A 6,000-nucleotide genomic window follows, 5' to 3' on the forward strand; every position below is an offset into this window, starting at 1 on the left:
AATATTTAAAATTGTCCTTATTTTTGAGTCTTTGTCCCAGTTTTAATTATGCCTTTGTCTAGATTTCTTGCTCTAAGAGGCTGCAAGGTATGCCACTTGACTTATGCATTCATTCACACATTGCACACTCATTCTCCCGATCTCTCTCTCTCTCACACATACGCACGCACACACACACACACACACACACACACACACACACACACACACACACACAATCTCTCGCTCCATGCCTCTCAACCTCTTAGAGCAAGAAATCTGGACAAAGCCATAAGTAAAAGTGGGACAAAGTCCCAAAAATAGGGACAATTTTTAAATATTGCCCATAATTTACTGCTTTGTCCAGATTTTTTGTTCTTAGAGTTAACTCAATAGCAACCGGAAACGACGCTTAATCTGGCATCTACCAAGAATAGGGGAATAAAAAAGCTTCTTTACCATTTCCTTAGTTTTATTGTGTATTTCACTTTATTGGGTTGGTTTTCCAAACAGAAATTTCGTATCCATAAAAAAATTTAACAGCTCTACATCTACATGTTTTTGGGTATGGTTGGACTGTCATCCATATATGACACCTTAAAATTGACCCCATAGCTGCCTGCTGCCCTGGAAAGCAGAGTCTGTACTGTACCAGTCCCCATGGGTGCTGGATAACTTAGAGTCTACTGTACTTAATTTGTTGCCTTGGCTGCAATGCGCATGATCAATTAAACCTCTCAAGTTGCAATGGCTGAATCAAAGCATTCAGATTCTGAATCTGAAAGTTGTATAAAGGCAAAAAAGAAGTAACACTGTTCATTCAATGATGAATGGTTAAAATAAGGCAATTTTAAGGACTAACTGGGTAAGAAAACAGAGTCTGAAACAGAATGCAAAATTTGCCATCACAAATTTACAGTATAAGTACGAGGGACACAGATCAGTAGTAATGCATGCAACATCGGAGAAACATAATAAAAATGTGAAGCAGATTAAGCAAAATACAGTCATGATGAGCTTCTTCAGAAAACCAAATACCAAAGAGGATGATCTTATAACAGCTGCTGAAGTAACTGTAACTTATCACAATGTTAAGCATCATCACAGCTATGCAAGTCAAGATTGCGGTTACAAGATAATGGGAACTATTTTCCCAGAATATAGTACTGCGAAAAAGATTGCTTGCGGCAGAATGAAAGCAACTAATATAATTGAAAATGTTCTCACTCCTGCTTCACAAGAACAGTTGATCTCTGACTTACAAGTACTTTTCAGTAGCAATTGACTCTTCAAACAAAGGAAGCTTTAAACTTTTTCCAGTTAAAGTGCAGTATTTTTCAAAACAAGAAGGAATAAACCATGGTTTGCTAGACTTTTATGAAGATTCAGATGAAAGCAGTGAGGCGATAATGGGTAGATTAGTTGAAGTGATAGAGAAAAATGGATTGGATATAAGCAGAGTGTCTGCATTTTCTGGGAATAATGCTGCAGTGAATTTTGGCAAGAAGATTTCTGTGTATGAGAAACTGAAAAAAAGAAATTCTGAACTCATTTTGATGAATTGCAAGTGCCATATTCTACATAATTGTATTAAACAGGTATACAAAACTTTGTCAATGGACGTTGACATTCTCATTCTCAAAGTTTATGCTGGATTTTCTGGATAAGCCAAATGAACTGCACACCTCCAGTCATTTTTTTCAAGTTTGTTGAACTTGAGTATCAAGACAGTCTTCGTCATGTACCAACAAGATGGTTATCATTACTTCCAGCACTTGAAAGAATACTTCTAATATGGCCTGCTTTGCAGTCTTACTTTGTTTCACTGGGAGAAGAAGAATGCCACAAAGTAATTTGGGATGCCTTTAGAGATGAAGAAAGTGAGTCCATACCTAGACTATACTGCTGTTTCTTACACAATGTTATGCAGGTCTTTCAAAGTAGTGTGCTAATGTTAGAGTCGGATCAAACTACTAGTTCCGAACTGCATGATATTATGGTTGGAGTAAGACAGAAAATTGCAGATTGCAAGCAAGACAAATTTTCTGGAAAGGCTGCTGCAGACGTGCTTAAAAGAATTCCACAGGATAAGAAAAGGCACTTTGAAGCTGATGCTGATCAATTATACAAGTGTTTAAACTACCTAGACAAGTGGTATAATTACCAGGGTTCAGAATTTCAATCAATGAGAGCTTTAACCCTGAAAGAACCAGTGATGTGGAGCTTATTTGAGGAACTGGCAGACAAGTTGTACATTGACATCGACAAAAACAAGTACTATGATGACTAATGTATTCTGTGTGACATCCAACCAGAGCTAGTGGAAAAAAAATGAATGAGTGGTCGATCGATGGAAGGATTTTTTTTCACAAAATTGACATATCGGAAGTGTGGTGAGGAACTCTTTAGAGTTGCATCTTTCACATTTTCTATACCTGTGTCGAATTCTTCATGTGAACGAACTTTCAGTGTGATAAATTTTTGTGGACCAAAGAAAGAAATCATCCGTGACTTAATGTTTTGCAAACTGAGCTGCAGGTGTATGAAAACATGAAGTACAGTTGTTCTCAATTTCATGAATTCTTGATGAAGATGCCCAAATTGTTGGTGGCTGCAATATCTGATCAGAAATATACTTTTAAGCACAAGTAGTTTTCGTGACTCTACCAAAGTCCGCAGAATGAACATTTGAATAATTAGTTTACAGTTGTATTATTGTTTTGAACTTTTCCTGTACATAGTATTCACTGTACAATCATTATGAATATTAACATATCAAAGACTGATAGTTTCCGAGTCGGACATGACTTAGGCCAACAATATGGCTTGTGTTAAACATTAAAATAGCATCTCCAGGAATTAGTCTTATGTGAGGTGGCAATCCTAGTCTAGGAGCTCCAAATGTCATTCTCCATGGCCTACTGATCAGTGGCATAGCTAGAGTTTGTGCCAGCTGGGGCTGTCTTTGAGTTTGCCACTCTTCCCACCTCACAAAATCATGATCAAATAGGGCTCCCCATACACAGCCCTCCCCCCTGCAGCCATTCCAATGTCCCATTACTTGGCTATTTTGCCCCATTTACCATAAACACTGCAATGTGCGTACTGCATTACTTCTACAATGATTATTTGGATTTCATTTAAAACTTTTATTTTACATTTTATAGCACAAACACTAATAGACGTCTGCTAAACAAAGCAATACAGTCTCACAATGAAAATAGACTTAGCATTAAAACTTCTCTGCCCTTGAAAGTAAACTCACATTCACTGAAACACCATTGAAACCCACATTCAAAGAAAATGCATCTGGCCAGTGGCAGATAAAAATTACCTTTGGGCTGTTTTCAAATCATAGGCCCCTTGCACATGGAACATACATGTGTTCTTTGATGCACCTTCCTGATTATATTAAGTTATATTCCTTGTATAATACAGCACACTTGTTAGAGCACATTTTAAATGTATTGTTTTGAACATTTTTCCAGTAAGCAATGAAACAAAATGTGTGAACCAATAATGACAAAACTGCCCAATTCAGAACATTTTCATCATAAAAGTCTACTCGGACTTCTACAATCCACCAGTATCAGTAAATATGCACAGTATCTGCAAAAGTAAAAGTCATCTAAATAATTCCACATTAAAGAGATCTGTAACATAATGAAGAGGATGCTGCTAGCAAACAACTTTAAATTTCATTGTTTCATTTACAAATAAAGTGCCTGTTGCCCTTGAGGAATAAATTGCCTGTTACATTAAAAAAATGATAAGCTAGTAATATTGCAATAGGGAATGTATGGCAAACTGATAACAGGTTCATAGTTTCTAGGTATCTCCGCCAAAGAGGACATTCTCTGGACTGCAGCATCCACCCCTTTAAAAGTGCAACACAGTAAAGTACCAGCAATCCATTGACATACTGTGGTAGTATTCTACCTGTTGTGCTACTAGCAACACAAACAGACTTGCCATAAGCAGCACTAAACTCTCCCGCTGAAGAACTATGCAGCACAAGAACTCTAGAAAAAGCCAAACTTTATTGGGGGGAGGTCCAAAACCAGGGACACGTTCTAAACATTGCTTGTATAATCTTAGAAAAGTTGCTAGAATAAAATGATTTGCGTTACCATGCGTTTCTTGAAAGATAGGAAGACTGAAACGTAAATGTCTATCATTATTTAGTGCATTCAGTTCTCACTAATTTGCTGGAAAACCACAAATTTTAATAGGAACAGACTAAAGAGCCAAACATTGAACACAAGTGGTGGTGTGGGTAGGGAATTCAGGCTCTTGCTCCTTGTATCTAAGGCACAGGGTTTGAGCTTGAGTAACACTAACCACGAGGTATACTTAAGTGGGGCATGACACACACGCTCCAAACCAAGTTACTCTGTCTATCTCAATCAATGTCAAGTTTAGGAGCATCCACCTGGGTAGCCAAAACTGGATTATTACAATCCACAACAGTCCTTTTTATTCTAGGAATGACCCAGGGAACAGTTTTATCACCAAATCTTCTTGACATCTCAGCAATTATATACACAAGTATAAACTCGAGAACATGACTTCAGATTATCTGTTATGAAACTATGTGCCACACTGTGAGCAAAAACCTGCACGGCCATATGAAGTTTATCATAAAACTGCAGGTAAAAGGTGAGAAAGAGATATCTGGTCTGGTCTCCACCTGAACCCCACCATAGACACACCCTGAGCATAATGAAAGTCTCTTTGTAGTACAGAGAGTACACTTATCGAAGTTGAAGCACGGCATCTCAAATCTGAAAAGAAAAAAAAGTAAGGCTGTCCTCCCCCATGCCAAAGTGACACAATTTACACCAAAAAGAGGTTAAATTCACATATCCCCATCTCTTTCTGTTACCTTGCAGCCTTTGTGACTAGTAAGGAAATCATTTCCAGATGGTTTGCCACATCTGTCCCTTCCAGCAACCATTGCAAAGACCTCAGAACTTGCAGAATTATTACAAAAAACTGGAGGTGTATTGGAGTACAAAAGTGGAGGAAATAATAAACATTCAAATGACTGCTAAACATGCCTTTTCAAATATGGTCCTTATTTTTCACAACTAAATCAATAAATGTATTTTACACAAGTTACCTGTGGCTAAGCAACTCTTCTCAATTGCCAATACTGGTCACCCTATGAAACTTTAGACAGAACAATTTTTCACTGAGCAACATGTATCTCGCCCATCTGTCAATAACTTGTGTGCAAAACCGATATTAGCCATAACTCAGTACCATAAATTTAAATAAAGTACTCTAGTGCCACTGTGCCAGATAAGAAAACACACGCTTACAACACTAAATTAATAAAAAGTGTACAGAAAATGCATGGGATGGTTATCATTTGCACTCTGATAAACACGGAGGTGATAAACCAATTTTTGACAACAGCCGATGGCTGCAGTGCTGGCAGTTACCAGGAATGCAGCAGATAGTAAAACACTGAAGTTATGCTGTATATTGCCTATGACCCCCCACACACACACACACACACACACACACACACACACACACACACACACACACACACACACACACACACACTCTTACAATCTGCATCATGCAATATCAAATTCGTTAAATAGCTTCACACCACTAGAGCAAAAGTAACTGGATATTCAGTAAGAAAAACATGTGTGCTCGTCTATAGAAATGGGACGGGACAAGACAGCATGACTGTAGTGCTTCTACACACTAGTACAGAAACATAGGAAATGTGACAGTCTGAAAAACATGGCTTTTTTTTTTTTTTTTTACTGTACCTGCACATTCCCAAGACAAGTGTTAGTGAGCTAATCATAAGAGATTCACTCCTCAACAAAGCCTCTACTCTAACCAGGTCATTAAATGCCTTCAGTACATGGAATGACACACCGCTTTCAAATAATTTGCTACACCAAGCCAACAACACAATTCAATTCATACTCTTTTTATGGAAGTTGCCTGTTTAAAGTAGACTGACCTAAATTCCCTGGAGTGTACAAGAACTAT

Source organism: Protopterus annectens, chromosome 4.part1 (assembly GCF_019279795.1).
Source record: "Protopterus annectens isolate FY-2018-M chromosome 4.part1, PAN1.0, whole genome shotgun sequence".
In the NCBI taxonomy this organism is placed as follows: domain Eukaryota; kingdom Metazoa; phylum Chordata; order Ceratodontiformes; family Protopteridae; genus Protopterus; species Protopterus annectens.